Here is an 18,803-nt window from a genome sequence, read left to right as displayed (position 1 = left end):
AAAAAAAAAAAAAAAAAAAAAAAATTCTCATTGAGAATTATAAGTAAATTATTCTGGCGTGATACTATGTCGTGTAGGTTTGGATATATTGCCGTTCTTTCCTTGTATTTTCTTGCGTTTTCTTCTTTGACCGTTGGTATCACTAAATTTCTTCAACTACACAACTTAAAACTAACAACTCACAACTCATTAACCCGCAACTACTCGCAGCTTACTCGTAGCTGCAACTAGTAGCAACTCACTCGTAATTCCTACTACGACTATTGACAACTGACCACTCTCTCCACTAAGACGTTCTTTTCTTTTACCACAGTTTTCAGTACTCCTACAATGCACATGTGTACTACAGCTGTGGATGACCCAAAAGATTATTACGGACATCTTTTTTGATTAAGAGTCAACAAACATCGGAACCCCCTAATAACTAAATTACTTAACACGTCGGACCAGATCCGCAGACTAAAAAGATACTACCCGTTAGACCTAAGCATAAGATTTAATTATATATTTATATTAAGTAATAATTACTTATTTATAATACTTATCTATAATTATACTTAACTATAATAAGTATTAACTTATTATAAATAATTAATCATGTCATGCCAGAGAAAATTACTGAAAATTCTCAATGCGAGAATTGATCGTAAATTAATAATAAATAAAAAAAAAATCTTTTTTGATTGCCCAATGTCCTAAAGGGCCACGGATATATGGCTCATCGGAATTTCCTATCATGTCCGGCCCAAGTAGCTAGAAAAATTTACTGAATGTCCAGCTGGACAAATTGTAAAGTACAAATTAAATAATAATAAAAAAAAATTTTCAGCCCGTTAGTACTTTCATTGTTTTCTACCTATAGTTCATCGGGATTTTCTTAAGGATTTTTCCACAATATATATATATATATGTCGGATTCACATTATGATTAGGGTTGGGATTAAAGGGGCGTGAAACGAATCTTCGTTATGGTTAGACTTTGTCGTTATGCAATAGAGAAGATATTGACTAATGCAAACACGATTGTTACAGATATCGACAAGNTAACCGTGGTAATTAGATACTCGAGACGCTAGTGACAATGATTCTAGGTTCGATAACGAATCCACGGTCAACAGGATAACTCTTTATTAAACGTAAAATACTTTAACACGCAAACACGTTTAATGGGACGCTCTGTATATACTTCTCGATGTGTAACTCTTCAAGGCGATCGCACGAATAATAGACTGATGGAATTTTTTCCTTCCTTTTCGATTGCGTTCGTTTGTTATATACTGGTCCGAAGCTTCGAGAAGGTTCCAATCGCCGTTGCTAGGCAATATCTGCTTGGAGTTTGATTGTTAATACAACGTGTGTCCCATTATATTGACATCCCCGAGGAAAAATGTCCATCCCGTGACCGCGGCTACGTTCGGCGACCAGTTGTGTCGCCTCGAACCCAATCCCAATATCACAAGTCTCGAACAAATACAATGAATGACAATTGTTTAATTACGGCTATAGTAGAATCTAGATTACAATATTACGGGATTTTCCCATAGTTCCAAACGGGAGGCTCCAGTGTCCTTCCATCTCCGACATATATATATATATATCACTCGAACCCTGTTACTAAAAAAATAAAAAAACAGCTGTATAAATTTCAACCCCTCTTTGATATGTGACGGCATTCGACGACGGAACTTTCCGACGACTTCGCGACACAAAGCGCTATACCATCAAAGCGTAAGGCCGACATGCTTAATGTACCATCGATATCCCTGCGGTTCTTCCGCCGAATATTCGGAAGAGTGCATACGTGGCAACGGTCGCGGGCATCTAACAAAGTGAGGATATCAAAGAGCAACAAAGAAAAGAATCCGTTCGGTTTTGAACAAAAGATTCATTCTGTTTCGAACAGCGAAGTGCGAAGGGTACAGCGTAACAACGAAGCAAACACATTGGAGAAGCGTGATTGTTGATTGTTGGTCGTTGATCATTGATTGTTGATAGTTGATTGTTGATTGTTGATTGTTGATCGTTGATTGTTGATTGTTGACTGTTAATTGTTAAATAAACTTTTTTGTTGAACATTAAGAGTATTTCTTGGACACTTACACCTTAAACCACTTCAGATACTTAAGATGCTCCGCAAACGAATCATTTTTTAACAATTTTACCTTTAGCATTCTTTTATCGAAGTTAATAAGAGGATTTGATAAAAAAAATTAAAACACATATAAAAAGAGAAATAACACAATATTGAAATATACATACATCGATACATTTATGAAAGAAATATCTTAAAAACGTAGTCGCCCTTGAACCATTCCACCGACGACATCATTTTCTAATTAAAATCAGGAAAGACGCGTGATTTGCTCCATTTGCGTGCACCATTTCGTATAAAGTTGATACATCAGGATGAAATTCAATGCGAATAGTAACGAAGCACTCATCCCAAAGACAAGCACGAAAGCAATTTCTGAACGTTGAAAACGATTGGGGGAAAGACGCTGAGAGCCAAGATCATTAGAATAGTTGGAATGTTAACGAATACGTTCGCACTTTCCAACTGAGAAACAGTTTCGCAATGTCGTTCCGAGAACGACGTGGTGTACTGTAGAGAATTTCCGTGGATGTTGCACAATCGAAACTCGATGTACATTTCACAGCGAGCGAATCAGACAGAATATTGGAATATTTGTGACGGAGAAGAAAAGATTGATAAATTTATTTCTGTGCACAGCTCTATTCTTCGGAAAGCATACGAGAAAGAAGCACACCCACACTTTCAATATAAATAATTCCAGGCAACATTTAACATAATACTTAGCTTTTCGCGCTCATGTCTTCTAACAAGTTTACGCATTAGATTCAGCTAGAATCAAACGTACGATAATCATTTATTATTCACGTTATAGTAGCACGCCAGAATAATTTACTTAGAATTCTCAATGAGAATTGATTGTAAATTACTTCCAAATAAAATAAAAAAAACAAGTTTGCGCGGGATGAAGCTTTTGGAAGCTTATTTCACAACTCAACCAAGCTCAGATCTCGTTTGTGCTGACAATTTGACAATTTTTCAAGAATCTTTTTTATAAAAATTCGCCTGATTTCAGTAACTAATATACATGCCCCTTTGTAAATATATTAGGATAAGCAAAATTTTATCCTTGAATTTCCTCCAAATTTTTATTGTCATTGAAAAACGATGTCAAGCATTTGATATAAACGTTTATGTAATATAATAGAGACGTTGATAAGTTTGCTGGAATTTTTCCAAATTTTTCGAAGGTCTAGAAGCGTGAAAAAATTAAACTTGGATATAAACGATTCTGTTTTCCTGCGTAATATGAAGAAATGTTTAGCTACCGTGTTACATAATTCGATGTTGCTAAGACCACATTGATGTTAAAATACTACACGCAAAATTGCATCCAGTAGGGATCGCAATTAACCTTTTCAATTTTATGGACGCTTATATGCATCAAGCCAGATTTATTCTCTTGGCCTATAAACACAAATATGAGCCGGAAAAAATTGCTGTAGCTGTAGCCTATATGAAGTCTTATATACGCTCAACGAAGTTTATGATGATTTTCTTCCAGCCAAAATGTTCCGCAGCTTTGAAAGCTCAGTATAAATTCTTATAAAGACGCCAAAAACATGTTCACGATAATGCGTGACACAAAAAACGCTTTTACTTTAACGAACGTAAAACTATTGTTTTTTTTTTTTATATATATATTACGATAGTTTTCGACTCGTATAATAGAAAAATGCAACTTTTAACTCTAAGACTCTCGCTTGAAGCTACGACTTTAAGACAATTGAACATTTTTAGCGTGTTTTACATGCTATTTTGAGGCCATACTAATCGGCAATAGTACGTCCCCAAAAATAAAATTTAATCCGAAAAGCCAACCATATTGAAAGAACTACGAGGTGTCTCGTTCTTTGTCCCCTTTGCTTCTCTAATTCGACAAATCATATCTATTCATTCGCCTTATCCTTCCACATTGCCAAATTTTTTCGTTAAAAAAATTTGTCAAATGTCCAGCTGGACAAATTGTAAAGTACAAATTAAAGAATAAAAAAAGTTTCTTCAATTTCCAAATTTCATCATGCGAAAAATATCATGTACGACGCTGAACGAAAAATCTGACAGTCAAATGACAATTCCACGAGCAATCCGTCGGAATGGAGAAACGTTCGTATCTTTTGGAAAATAAATTGTGGAGCGACGAAATCGTTCGCCATAAGCGTACTGAATGAAAAGGATGTCGCTCGACAGTGTCGCGAGAAAAACGAGCTCAAGGTTAAAACTGCTCGACCGTATACACGGTGTTACGAGCCTTTGCGGTAGCTCGTATCGATCGTAGTGCCGATCGACATGCGATAGCGAGGAAAATCGAACGGAGGTCCTGTCACGGTGAAAGTAACCTCAGCTCACGACGACAAATCACGTTACTCGCGGCCTCCTTCCCAGTTTTCCGCATATCGTGCTTCCACCCCTTTTTACAGACTTTTCTCCTTCGTCCATTATCGAGGCAAACCGTCTGGTCGATCTTGATACGACGGATCAGCCCTACGCCAGACATCCGACCATGTTGTAAGCAGTTTTCCCCCTTTTCTGCTTGTCTGCGTGTACGCGTTTTAAGGATTATCCTTTCATCTTCCACAATTTTTCAGGAAATTTTAAAAAGGATTTTCGGGTTAGGATGTCTTGGACCATTCGGGGAATCACGAGGAGAATTATCAGTTATTTCGCTGATGAATATTTCAGAGGGACATCAGGTTCGCTTTAGTTGCTGACGCTTACTGAAAGTATTACTTTATCGAAAGCACTTATGGAATAGTTGGCAAAGACAAAGGCAAATTATGCAGATGTTTCTAGAAGTGTCCAAATACTTCCACGAGTCGCTGTATGTAGCGGGAGATAAAGTATTGTACAGTTTTACAGTACAGAAGTAATGTATTTGTAGAGTTTTAGAACATAGAATTAAGGAAATCAATATTTCCTATATCTTCTATATATTTAAATGTATTTAACTCTGTACCGTACATAGGTACTTATAGTAATGTCTTTTTTTCTTGTTTTTGAAGTAGTTTACAATCAATTCTCATTGAGAATTCTAAGTAAATTATTCTGGCGTGGTACTATAACGTGAATAATAAGTGATTATGGTATCTTTGATTCTAGCTAAATCTAATGTTTAAATCTAGAGGGTAATGTCTTTTTAGCCTGCGGATCTGATTCGTCGTGTCAAGTTTAACTAGTGGATAGTAATGTAAAACATTACGATTTAGCCGAGACAAAGTTGTTAAAAACTTAGTACCATCCGTTCTCAATTAATTGCAGGCGATTATTTGTTAAAAAGAGGAACCCATAAAATATTAACTGTAACACAGGACATTATTTAATGATACCAAATAACGTACGAATATTTTTGTCGAAGCAATATCTTGCCATTTAATCACCTCTTGTTACGACCGTTCGCGGAGAGACGCGATCGCGAGGAGACGTCGCGAATTAGTCGTTCTTCTGTGTCGGTTAAGATGACAGGGGTGGTTAATTGAGATTAACACTGAATTAACAGAGTTAACAAAAATGATATATTTGACAATATATATATATATATAAACAACTATATATTATATATATATAATACAATATTATATATATATATATATATATATATATAAACAACAGTATAATGAAGCGCCACAAATCATTTGAAAGATGATGCAATTAGTGTAATATAATGATTCGACTCGACTTTACAATGTGTTTTGTATTTGATAGATTGGACGACTTGTAATTCGTTGGAAACTTTTAGTGCATTTCGTTTGGATTCTCAATCGATACTGATTGCCCTTCTCGATGGGCCCTTTGTGTTCCATGGGAGACGATCCCCACCATGCTCGGGTCACGTCACCGATCACGCCACTGATCACGCCATGATCACGCGTGTTACCTTATGAGTGTGTTTAAAATAACGAAACGAATCGACGTTTCTAGAACTCGCTCTGTTTGATGTTGGCCGCTACATTGTATATGTGTCGGGCTGCTTGAGACGGTTCGCTTGCGATACTGCGATGCCACGAGCGACGGTTAGGAATAACGGCCTATGGAAAGCCTCGTGGCGTAACACCTCCCATTATATATATATGTCGGGTTATCATTAGAGTTAGGGGCGTATAATGAATCTTCCCGTGAATTGGCAATCGTTGTTATGTACTACAAATGATATCTTACTGATACAAATGTGATTATTACAGAGTTTAACGAGTAATAGCGGCGATTAGATAATCGAGATGTCGATGACAATGAATTTAGGTTCGATAACGAATTCACGGTCAACGGGATGACGAATGCGATTTGATTCACGGTTCTGGTGTGACTCTACGTACTTGTCCACTGTACAAGTAGAACTTCTCTGACTGAACATCAGTCCAAGTGGAACTGCTCTTATATACTCCCCCTCCGTACCTCTCTGTACCCCTCGGGTCAATCTTTGTTTTTAAGGAGAGCTATTTAATTACTCCATACCTTAGTTAGGTACACGTCCCTCCCGTGATCGTGGCTACGTTCAGCGACCCGTTATGTTACTTCGAGCCCAAGCCCACTGTCGTAAATCTCGAGCACGCATATTCAAATTAAATCATAAACAGCTATTTCTCAGTTTTATTATTTAAGTACAGCTCACAAAGGATATAACCTAACAAACACGAAGATGGTACCGCGCTGGGGGTAGCCACCCACATGATGATCAAAGAGCTAAAAAATTCTACCAAATGTCCAAATTGGACAAATTGTGAATGCAAAGTATTAAATAAAAAAGAAAGTACAGCTATCATAAAAAGTCTGGACTAAAATATTGAGGACCTTCCCAAACATTCCAAAAGGAAGGCCCCGATGTCATTTCATCTCCTACATATATTAATATATATGCCGGGTTGGCGTTGGAATTTTGGACGTTTGACGAATCTTCGCTCGAATTGGCCATCGTGGTTATGTATTCTAGCTGATCTTTATTGGTACGAATGTGATTATTACAAGAGTTAGCAAGTAATACCGGTGATCGGACAAACGAGATGTCGATGACAATGAGTTTAGGTTCGATAACGAATTCACGGTCAACGGGATGACGAATGCGATTTGATCCACGATTCTGGTGTGACTCTACGTACGTGTCCACTGTACAAGTAGAACTTCTCTGACTGAACCTCAGTCCAAGTGGAGCCCTTATATACTCCTCTCCGTACCTCTCTGTACCCTTCGGGTCAATCTTTGTTTTTAAGGAAAGCTATATAATTATTCCGTGCCTCTATTAGGTACACGTCCCTCCCGTGATCGTGACTACGTTCAATGACCCATTGAGCCCAAGCCCACTGTCATAAACCTTGGGAAACCATACTCGGATTAGAACATTGCAATAATTTCTCAGTTTTATTATTTAATTGTAGCTGTAATAAAAGTCTGGGCTGAAGTATTAAGGGTTTTCCCCAACATTCCAAAAGGTCCCGATGACCTTTCATCTCCGACATATATAAGTTACCACATAGTGTACCTAATACGTACAGGAACACATACTTGGTATATAGAAATATAGAAAACCTTTCTCTTTTTATTTTTATATTTCAACCGTAAAAGTATACGATCTAAAAAAGTCTTCCTACGAAAAAGTTTATGATTACATGGAAAATATGATTATGTCGTAATCTTTGATATAATGTGTGATAACAATTGAACTTCAAGTTCCATTAGTTTGCCCATAAAATTTGTCGCCTCGATGAGCTTTTATCTAAACAGCAAATGCCTAGGACACCTGACAATCAACACGAGTTCCTCTCCGTAGACCGCTTGGAAATTAACTATATTTGACTTAGACTATACGATATAACAGAACTCTAGGATGGTAGGCTAAAGTAGGATCCTTTAGCTGATCCTCTTAAGTGACCTGCTACTCCGCACGTGTATCGCATTTGTTACCGAGTTCCGTCGTTTGAATATCGCGAAAGACATTTTCGGGAGACTTTTATCCAAATGATGCTGAGTCGAAGCGATGGAAGTATAATGGATTTTGATAATATATAAAATGTTTCACGCAAATAGGACAGGTCATAGATTTAAAATGATGGCAGATAGGGTGGAAGATTTTATTCGACACAATGAAACGATTTCAAATGACGTATATCGCGTGAGACACGTGTTTGTTTAAGAATTTGGCGCGCTTTAAAAATCCGAAAGTTATTCCTACTGTTAACAGATTTATGTATCTTTTATACACTTTATGCGACTTTTTTGTTCTACATAGAAAAGTATTAATAAGAAAACATATAAAACACATCAGTATACAAGAAATAATGTAAAGAGTACATAGAGAAATATGTGCATAGCTACATTCGAAAAAATGTTATCCGGTCTTCATTGATATACGAGAATCAACACCTTTTTAAAATTTTTTTTTTTATTTAGAAGAATTTTACAATCAACTCTCATTGAAAATTATATGGTACTATAACGTGAATAATAAGTGTTTGTCGTATGTTTGATTCTAGCTGAATCTAATGTTTAAATCTAATTTTTTTTTAAATAACCAAAGCCTTTTTAATCTTGAGTATTTCTGTTTAATTTCCTTTAGAATCTTACATTTCCCTTCGCTATATCTTTCCCAGTTCAACCAAATACAAGACAATTGAGTTAGAAAAATTTACCAAATGTCCAGCTGAAAAATTGTAAAGTACAAATTAAATAATAAAAAAAAAAAGAAAAAAAATACAAGACAGAATTTGCCATCTATTACCAGATTAGCCACGTCACTGCGCCACGCCGGAGAAAATTACTGAAAATTCTTAATACGAGAATTGATTGTAAATTACTAATAAATAAATAAATAAAAAAAAATCTGTTACCAAAAACGTTACGGATCTTTCAAACGATCTAACAGTATATAGCTTTACTACACATATAACTCTAGGATAGTAAAACTATAGTTACTATGATGGCAAACTAGCCATATTAAAAGGATACCTCAAAATGTGCAAATATAAAAACTTATCGGAGATTCAAAGAATTTTTCCCATTTGTGAAAGGTTTCATACACAGGATCAAAATTGATCTATAAAAGTAAGTTTCTCAAGAAGAGAATAAATAGGCAAAGTGCCTATTGAACATAAATTCTATTATTAATCCCGTGTTAGCAGGACAAAATCGTTCATGAAAGGCTGAGCTCTACCGGAGCAAGATTTTTTTTTATTTAATTTGTACTTTAGAATTTGTCCAGCTGGGTATTCGGTAAATTTGCCTAACTTTTTTGCTAATTAACATGTGGATGGCTACCACCAGCGAGATACCATCTTCGAGTTTGTCTATTTTATTTCTTTAGCGGGATCAGTGGGATGTTTTCTCCTTAGTCTTCTTACGGAGCAAGATGTCATAGAATAATTGTGAAATCGGGTCCGAAATGTCTGTTTTGGAGATAGTTAAATCACATGCTAAGTTTATGTCGACCGTATAAGTATAATAAAGCAACCATAAAGCAGATAAGTTGTCGTATAAACATCGTAAACGGACCAAATAATTACATATACAATTGCTTTACGTGTACATTGCTTTATGAGCGTTTTTATAATAGAAACTTTCAATGGGAATTCCAGATGATAACCGTGGGGTGCAATTCACCCAAATAAATCGTATATTTTACAATTACTTACATTAGGAAGCCCGTACGTGCTGTGGACTAGTCGCCGGTGCGGACACCAGATTCGTCGACCAAATTCGGCAACTAGAAAGTTTTTTTTTTTGTTATTACTATTTAATTTGTACTTTGCAATTTGTCCAGCTGGACATTCGGTAAATGACTAGAAAGTTGTCAGTATAATAGAGATCGTCGGACAGAATGGATATGGAGAAAACTGCTATAATCATGAAGTAGCTTTAAAGAAATAAAGAAGAAAAGAAAATATATGTCGCATGCCTCATTACATGAGCGCCGTACAAAAAGAACGTTCGCCATATCTTTTAACAAAGTTAGAAAATAAATTCTTCGACTTGACAAGAATGTTGATTAAATCATTCGACGAACTATTAGGCGTAATAAAAGTATCGATAACAGGCGCGGATAAGAATATGAGACCTCTGCCAACTGGTCGACTATGTATAAAATTATGTCTGGTTTGCAAAAGAGTTGATTGTCGTGTGAACACGTCCGTTGGTTTCAACGCACTTCCTTGATCGCCACGATCAAATGCGTACGGTCTGATATATATTTTCTTGAACCCCATCGGTGGCAATTGATCGACAGTGCGTATAGGTCCTAAAGGCATTCAAATTTAACAGAGAGTTTGTGGGAGAACGAGAAAATATTTGACTATTATCAGATAAGACAGAAATTTCAACTTTTGCACGAGGTAAAACTAAAATGATATTATACATTAAGATATAAATACTAGAAAATATACGATCTATAAACTCAAACGAGACGCTTTCAGGCGTCGCATAAACATCGTAGAAACATAAAAAGAGAAGCATATTTATCGCCTGTGAAAAGTAAAACTGCTGTTATCATACAAACTTTACAAATGTCTTAATTTTTCTTTTTTTTATTTAATAATTTCTATTCACAATTTGTCCAATTTGGACATTTGGTGAATTTTTTTAGCTGTTTGATTATCGCGTGGGCGGCTACCCCCAGCGGGGTACCATCTTCGAGTTTGTTAGGTTATTGTAAGGTCCTTTGTAAGATCTGCAAATGTCTTAATAGTCCAAGATTTCGAGTCGCTATTTTTATTTTTGAACAAAGACCTCGTCTCCTCCTAAGAATACACACCGTTTCCTACGCGATAGTAGAAAATGAAAAATTTGATATGTACAACGTAGGTATTATATTTATAATTATAAGAGATATTTTTGTAAAAAAGCAAGAATCGTTAAGAACGCTTCTGCCATCGTGAAATTTATTAAATGTATAAACGTACATCAAAGTCTACGTCTATTTTTTTTTTTTTTTTAATAATCTAATTTCTTATGATAATTCGTGCTAATACTTTATTTTCATCCAAAGCTGCTAGAAATGTCTTCTTCGACGATATTACTTATTATTCCGAGAATCGTACAAAAGATACAAAATCTAAACTTTGGAAGCTTAAACCACAGAATAAAACGAACAAATTCACTTTCAAATTCAACGCGATAAATTGCAAAAAAACCGTATACCATTCGTAACTACGCTACGGGCACGTACAATTTCGCCTAGTTCATCAGACAGAAGACCGTCTAAATTAAAAGCACTAAATCCACTGTTCGCGCTCGTATCCACGTGCACGTGGGTTAAAATTGCTATTCGCGAGGCGACGAAAGAAAATAAAACTTTCAGAATGTCCGTGGACGTTAGTTGGTCCGGTTCTCGACCCTTTGGCGTTCCTCGACCCCTAAGATCGCGTTTAACGAACTAAGATGAGTTAAAAAGAGTCTCCCTGTTGCGTATCGTTTGATTCCGATAAAACCGGCTTCTCGGACATAAAGAAAAGGAGAAAATAAAAATATTAAAAAATAGAATCCCCTAATCGAAGCAGCACGAAATTATAATTAGAGCTTTATCAAGGGGAAGGGAAAAACGTAATTCCTGAAATAGGATGAGCATATCAAGGGTGGGATGTAACGATTTTCGATATTTCACGGCGATTAAGTGACTCGTAATCGGACGTAGCCCCTGTAACTTATTACTCTGGCGCAGCTGAGAGAAGCGAAGGCGAGGGCGAGGCTAACGAGAATGCGACTGACAACCCAAGAGTCGAAGATAATAAAGAGAGAGAAAGGAGGACAAGCGTTGAAAGCAATAATGTCGAAGGTAAAAATCAATGTATATCTGATATTTTGGAAGATTATAATTTTGTAAATTACACGGCGGTTGGATTTGCCTGTGTATTTTGAATAAATAAGTTGATCTTGTTTGGTGGTGGATAATGAATGGATGGTGGACAATGGGTGTGATGAGTCACTGTTCTTATTTCGCTCTGCGAGATAGTTTGAGATAGGAATCGTTTGGCAAGTATCGAATTAGTGATTTTGTAAAGTTGCTGGATAGATATTATTCCTTTCTCGTCTTTGGAAATTCAAAATAATTTGATGCGATGTCAGTGTAATTCGAAAAGGTCTAAAATAAATTTATCACTTGATATTAATTTGGAATGTCTTTAATTTGGATGTCGTTTTAAACAACAACCTCTTGTGAAATATATTTTGTAAATTAGAACGTCTCGAATATTATTCAAAATGTAAATACTAAATGAAATTTAGCGAAGATTATTTTCATAAAAAGATAAAGAGAAATTGATGAGGAATGTGCATCCCGTGTCAATGAAATTCATTTTTCAGTTTTCAATAGCCACTTGTTGCTTTATTACCGATAAACACACGAAAGTTTCTTTCGATCGCGAAGAAAATTTAATAAATGATAATTGATAAATGAAAATTCTAAATAACGAATATTGAAGTTTAAACTGTAAATTTCGATTTATATTTTTCATCCACAAATGTTTTATATACGTTTGAACAAATTAGCAAACAAATCTTTGGATATCGTTGATTATTACCAAATATCAACTATCTTCCTACATCATCGCAGTATGATGAATGTACTGTCGAAAAAGATTGCAAAACATCGAACAAAAATTACAAACATTAAAGTATACTTTTATTTTATTGAAGATAGACAAAGGTTGTATTTGCTACACAAGCTTTTATCTTTCGTGAAAAATAAAAGAATGAAATGACCCAAGGAAACGTCTTTTCAAAAATGTCCGCAGAAGAACATTTTGTTTGTTTGTTCAGAAAAATCAGCTGATATTTTACAGTTTCTCTATAACGAATTTTGCTTTTGATACGAGAAAGAGAAACACGAAGAACTCTTTAGTTTTGTCCGCCACCGATTCTTAACGTAATAAAAAGCAGAAGCGTCAGATTAATAAAATTGTCGTAACTATGTTACAGAAGGAGACGCGAGAGAAAGCATCGCGGATAAAGGAACCAAACGAGAAGAGGAGAAGCTTAAAAGTAGCGTCGCTGGAAAGAAACGGAAAGTTTCGTTTGGCGAGCGTCCAACGTCAGGTCATTGTTATAATTTTGATCGAATTTTTTATTCTGACGAAAGATATTTCGTGATAAGCTTATACCAGATATACAGGGTGGACTAGCTAATTAGTATCGTCCAAAATATCTGTCTGTTGTATGAAAAGACTTTTCAGGACAGAATAACACTATTTCAAGAAGTGCATGTATTAGTGAAAATACTTTCTTCTCATGTTTATATTTTTTTTACGAAATTTCAACGTTATCAACGAAGATATTCAATGTTATACGACGCGCTTTTTAAATTTTCTACACAAAAATGCTAGCATACTTCCGTGTGAAAGATCGAAAGATATTTCAATTTTAGCTGTAAAATGACACGATGTAAATTTTTATAACTGAAACAGATAAAAAAGCAATGGAAACAAAGAATACAAAAGAGCATCGTTTAAAGTGTAAAAAGAAGGTTTAGAAACAAAAGAAAGACGGAGAGAAATAGCATCGATTATCGGTGATTAAAAGTACAAGAATAATTACAGGTGGTTTTTACTCGAAAAGAGTATTATCGAAATTGGGAGGAAAAATGGACGACTACGGGGAAAGATCTGTTTTACAAAGTTCTGTTTCTATTCGTTTCACGAAACAGATAGGAAACATAACTTGCCTAAACTATCGAGAAAGTAGTTTAAGTCTATTTCGCCGTAGATAGCAGCCTCGAGGATGGAAGAAAGGATGAGAAAGAAGATCACGATGGCGATGATAATGAGAACTGTATAAGAATCGAACGTTTATGGCTAAGGCAGTTTATTTATAATTTGTGCGTTCATTTCGTCGCATATATAGCCTGCATCCTGATCGTGACTCTGACTCTTGTGATTGGATATTTTCTAAACGCATCGATGTAAGCGATTACGACAAGTAGCTACAGTAGTTGAACAGGTAAAAATATTAATGTTATTGATGTTGAACATTTTTAACTTTGTAAATGTATCGCTATTAGACAGCGAATTTTTCTGCAAGTTCATATTTTCATGATTGCAATTAAAAAAGTGAGATTATTTTATCCCTTTGTATATATCATCATCGAGAATTAACGAATATTTTTCTGCATCTAATTGTGAGAAAGAAAATCCCGAATTTTGGAAACAGCGCAACTGAATGTTCGATGGTCATCATAGAGCGACGAAGAATCTAAGCTATACCGCCACGTTTGATTATGCTGAAAGCACGCGTCTGTCCGTGTTCCATGCACGGACGTTCTCGTTCACGTATTCGGTTGGTCCGTGGTCTCTAAACGACCTTAAGAACAGGTTCTCTCGACCTGATCACTGCTATCGATTCGAATGCCGAATTGAAACTGGACAACGACTTGATGTATCGATTCCATTGCATGTCCCAGTTCCGTCGAACCTGGCACGTTCAGATAAGGACAGTAGGAGTCAGCAGGGTAGCTTCTTCCCCTCTGTGACTTACTGACTTGATTTAGGCTTGATATAAACGAGCAATACGATGCTACTGAGACTTTGCAAGATCTGCATTTTTGCTACTAGGCAGAACAAATATGTACCTTTAACTTTTAATGAGAAATAAATATTAACGACAGCGTTATGTATGATGACATTTAAGATGAAAGTGTAAGGCTTGGAAGATTTGTGTTTCTAATGACAGGACTGTGGGTGGTTGTGCGCTCACGATAACGCTATGTGTAAATAATACAATATATCGTCGTTAACATTTCTTAATGTTTCTTACTGTTTCTTAATGTTTTTTAATAATTCAAATTTACATTGTGCTAAACGCATGAAAAGGTAGTAATGTTTCTTCTAATTATTATTAACGTATCGTTTATTCGTGTTTGTATCCTTTGTTCAGATTCAAATATTGTTACTCTTTATATTGTTAAAATCGACCATAATGCTACTTATGAATAGTAATGTGAATAAAGCTATAAATCTCTGGTTTAGTGTACATATTTAATATACGTATAATATGAATACGTATGATATGATTTTATCCTTGGATTACATCTTTAGAAGGACATATATATCCATTGTATTGGAAATTCCCATCTATCATAGTGAAATCATACATATTCATATCCATTGCATCAGTAGACGCATAAAAATATAAAACTACCGAATTGCGGAGCGTCACCGATACGAAACCTTAATGACGTCGCCACATTGTTGACCGATCACGAGTAAACTCGTGTTTCTATGCGCAAATGTTTATTCATTTCTCCACAAAATAACTGGTGGAACGTGTTAGTTTTTATACGAAATAGCCGGTCAACGTAGACCAATTTACCAAATGTCCAGCTGGACAAATTGTAAAATAAAGATTAAATAAAAAAAGAAAAAAGAACGTGGACCTGGCACCGAGTCAACGATCGTGATCATGGAGCGTATTCGGATGGAATCAATGCACCTGGCTAAAGCAATCGAACGAACAGACTCTTCATAGTCTTTGTAGATTCTTCAATGCGACCTTGACACGCTTGCTACGGTCTACAGCGTGTTCCCTTTCGAAGCATAACACTGTTATTGGCAGTGATGGAACTTCATTTCGAAACTGAGGCACATTCAGAACCTCCGTTTTATCGCAAAGTTGTTCTTACTGGAGCAGTGAAGAAAGGGTATACTGGCGTGAAATATAAAGGGTGGGACGGTATCATGGGACAAAGGTTCGATTATAAATAATTTCAAGAAATAGATAACAGATAGAAAACAATTGTTCTCATAATTTTATGAAATTTCTTATGTATTCGAATATATTACTACGATATATTATTATGACGTGCCTTAGATTTTCTTGATGCAGACTTTATTGGACGAATTGCTGGGAAGCACGGAATAAATCGAGTGGTATGGATTTTCATGTCTGCACTATTATTAAGGATGTTGTGTTTGCTTGAAAGCTGTGGGACGTGAGCGTATTAAAATTGTACATCGTTGAAGCATCTGAGATCCTTAGTTTCTTGCAACCAAGTAAGTTCATTTGCTTATAATAGGAAAGAACGTTAAAATAATAATTTATTAAATACGAACAATTACATAATTATACCTCCAACACTATAATAGACAGCGATAAATGTTTTTTCAATTCATTTTAGATATTTGAAAATTTGCATATCTTGTAACACGGGAACAGGTCAGTGTAGATTTTATAGCGGAACAATAAATCCTTATCCCGTAACTTTTTTTTAATTACATGGGTTAAAGTTAAAATTAGCTGTTCGCGAGCTGTTTGAGTTCGCAACAAAATTTCATATATCAGAGCTGCAATTGAGAGCGGAATTAAAAATATCGTCTTTAGAAAGGGTAAATTGAAAATTTAATCTGGGGAAAAGAGTCACTTATCGAGTACAGTGCTGGAAGAATTGATTGATATGGATAGTTCCTCTTCAATCAACGAAATTGATAAAAGGATTCAAGTTTAATGGTAATTACTAGGCGTGTCAGTTAAATAGCATTCGTACGTCACAAACTTTTACTGAAGTTGGTTGCCAACGAAACATCTGAATATTTTTCTTCTATGACAAGTTTAAAAATTTATATTCAGAAACATGAAACGTTTAAGTATAATTAAATATATCATATGTAAATAATGATCTAATAGATATTATTCAAACATGATATTTTAAAATAATGTAATATACAATAATAAAATAACTTATATCAATAACATTTTTATAAATATTATAATAATTATGAATTGCAATAAGCATTGCTTATTTACTTAATGCAATACTAGCCTTTATAAGTTGGAGCTCCTATCATCTTTAAAAGACCTGAGTATTGGAAACTAAAGCATTCTGCAATATGAAGAAAGATGAAGTATACTTATGTATATACATATATATATATAAACGATACAATACTAGATAGAATACTCGGAGAACATATGAAATTGCAACTTCTATGACGGATTTCGTAAACAAGGTCCAATATATCGATCGAAGGTAGAAATTGATAGTATTGCTTCGAAGATTCAGTAAGATGCACGAAATGAATAAAAGTGATTGTAAAATGACATGATGAATTTTCACGAAGTTTAAAGCTTTAAGCGAATAATTTAACAATAGATCTTTGTTGTTTAAGACCTTCGCTACCACTGATAGATATGTTGCGTCGCTTCGATTATATCTAATTAATTGAAAATCTTTTCCGTAAATGTTCCTTATTCTTTGAAAATATTTTGTTTAACAGAATCAAATTTTCTATAACTATAGTCCAGTTCCTAAGAAGCGAATTTTCAAACTATGCTTTATATAATAAAATAATTGTATATTCGCGTATTTTACTAAAGCAGCCGCCTTCTTTATTCGCATACTAAATTCAGTGGAACAGACTATACACGACGCGACACGTTGGAAACGTAACGCTGTAATTTTATAAGGGTCTGAGTATTGTAACGTCTAATCTTTCATGAAAATCAAAGGAAAAGAGGAGCTGAATCTGAAAATACATTATCTCGTCAATTGCTCGACTAGGTATTAAAATTATCTGGTACAAACATCTTATCGAATACATATTAATTTAATAATAATTAATTAGTAGAAAAATATTTCTTTTACTTGAACCGCGTTAATAAAACAAATCACGTGCAAAGAAAATCATGGTTAATCTATAATATAATCATCGTAAGTTGTGATAAGAAATCGATTGACGCGCCATTTTTTATATATTATATATTAATCAAGTCATTAAACAATGATAAGAAGAAATTTATCTTTTAAACTACCGATTCAAGTATCATGATAATGCTATTTTTTAAGATTTGAGCTAATCCTCATATACTCATAAATAAGCAAATCCACTTAACTTGATTCGCTATCCATTTAAGTCTTAAGGTAGATCTATAAACCTAATTTTTTGAAAGGTAACTTCTCTTTCCTATTATTATTATTATTATTATTATTATTATTTATTTAGTCCGTGCCTCTCGGCTTTGGACGAACTTTCAGCTTTCTTTACAGCCCTTTATTGCACTAATCACATTCTTACCTCTAATCTAAAACTAATGCTTACGATCTATTTCAACTTATGCCTACAAATTATTGCAACTTAAGCCTACACACTATTGCCAACTTCTCTTTCCTATTGGAGCTATTTCTCTATATTTCATGCCAATCCAGTATTTCTCCTTAGGCCATGCGCGCACTACCGACAAAACTGTCGCTTTAGCTGTTATACATATATGGCGTTATGCTCTCGTTCACATCAGCCAAAAGTTCAATTTCTTTTTATTCTCATAACGCCATATACGTATAACAGCTAAAGCGACAGTTTTGTCGCTAGTGCGCGTATAGCCTTAGGGGTATCATATATAACACCTAAACCTTTTAACCGATAGTATACTCGACTCGATGAAACAAGCTAAAACAATAGAGAGACAGAAAAACAAAAAGAGGCGATGAAAAGCTAATACAGTACAAAGCCCAATAGTAAACAACGATCGTTAATAACGTTGCATCGATATTTCCTTTACAAACACGCAATTCGCTTGGCGGCTATAAATCTCGAGCTCGATCGAGTGACCAGCGTCAAAAAGGCGGAAACGGCAATCGAGATCGACGTGATCGCGAATCGCTTCTAAATATTTGCCGAGCAAACTAACGCATTAGCGTTGGTGGAAATACACAAAGTCGACGTAGCTGGTCATTAGATGCAGCAGAGGGGCTTGTTCCGTGTGCGAACCTTTTACAAGGCAGCCTTGACACGTTTCCGCGTATGATCGT

General features: G+C 35.1%; 1 protein-coding gene across 6 annotated transcripts in view; it reads right to left on the bottom strand.

Moving 5' to 3' along the window:
- The window catches only part of LOC122565903 (beta-3 adrenergic receptor-like), an 89,915-nt gene that overhangs the window by 51,832 nt on the left and 19,280 nt on the right, over window positions 1-18,803 (bottom strand). For 4 of the 6 annotated variants that reach the window (XM_043722418.1, XM_043722413.1, XM_043722411.1 and 1 more), the window contains one exon: window positions 9,709-9,779. The exons of the other annotated variants lie outside the window; for them this stretch is intronic. The gene's annotated coding sequence lies outside the window, so the exon portion shown is untranslated. The remainder of the gene's footprint in view (window positions 1-9,708; window positions 9,780-18,803) is intronic. 6 annotated transcript variants of the gene reach the window in all.

The sequence above is a fragment of the Bombus pyrosoma genome, linkage group LG3 (genome assembly GCF_014825855.1).
Source record: "Bombus pyrosoma isolate SC7728 linkage group LG3, ASM1482585v1, whole genome shotgun sequence".
Classification (NCBI taxonomy): domain Eukaryota; kingdom Metazoa; phylum Arthropoda; class Insecta; order Hymenoptera; family Apidae; genus Bombus; species Bombus pyrosoma.
This window is presented reverse-complemented; position numbering and strand designations above follow the sequence as displayed.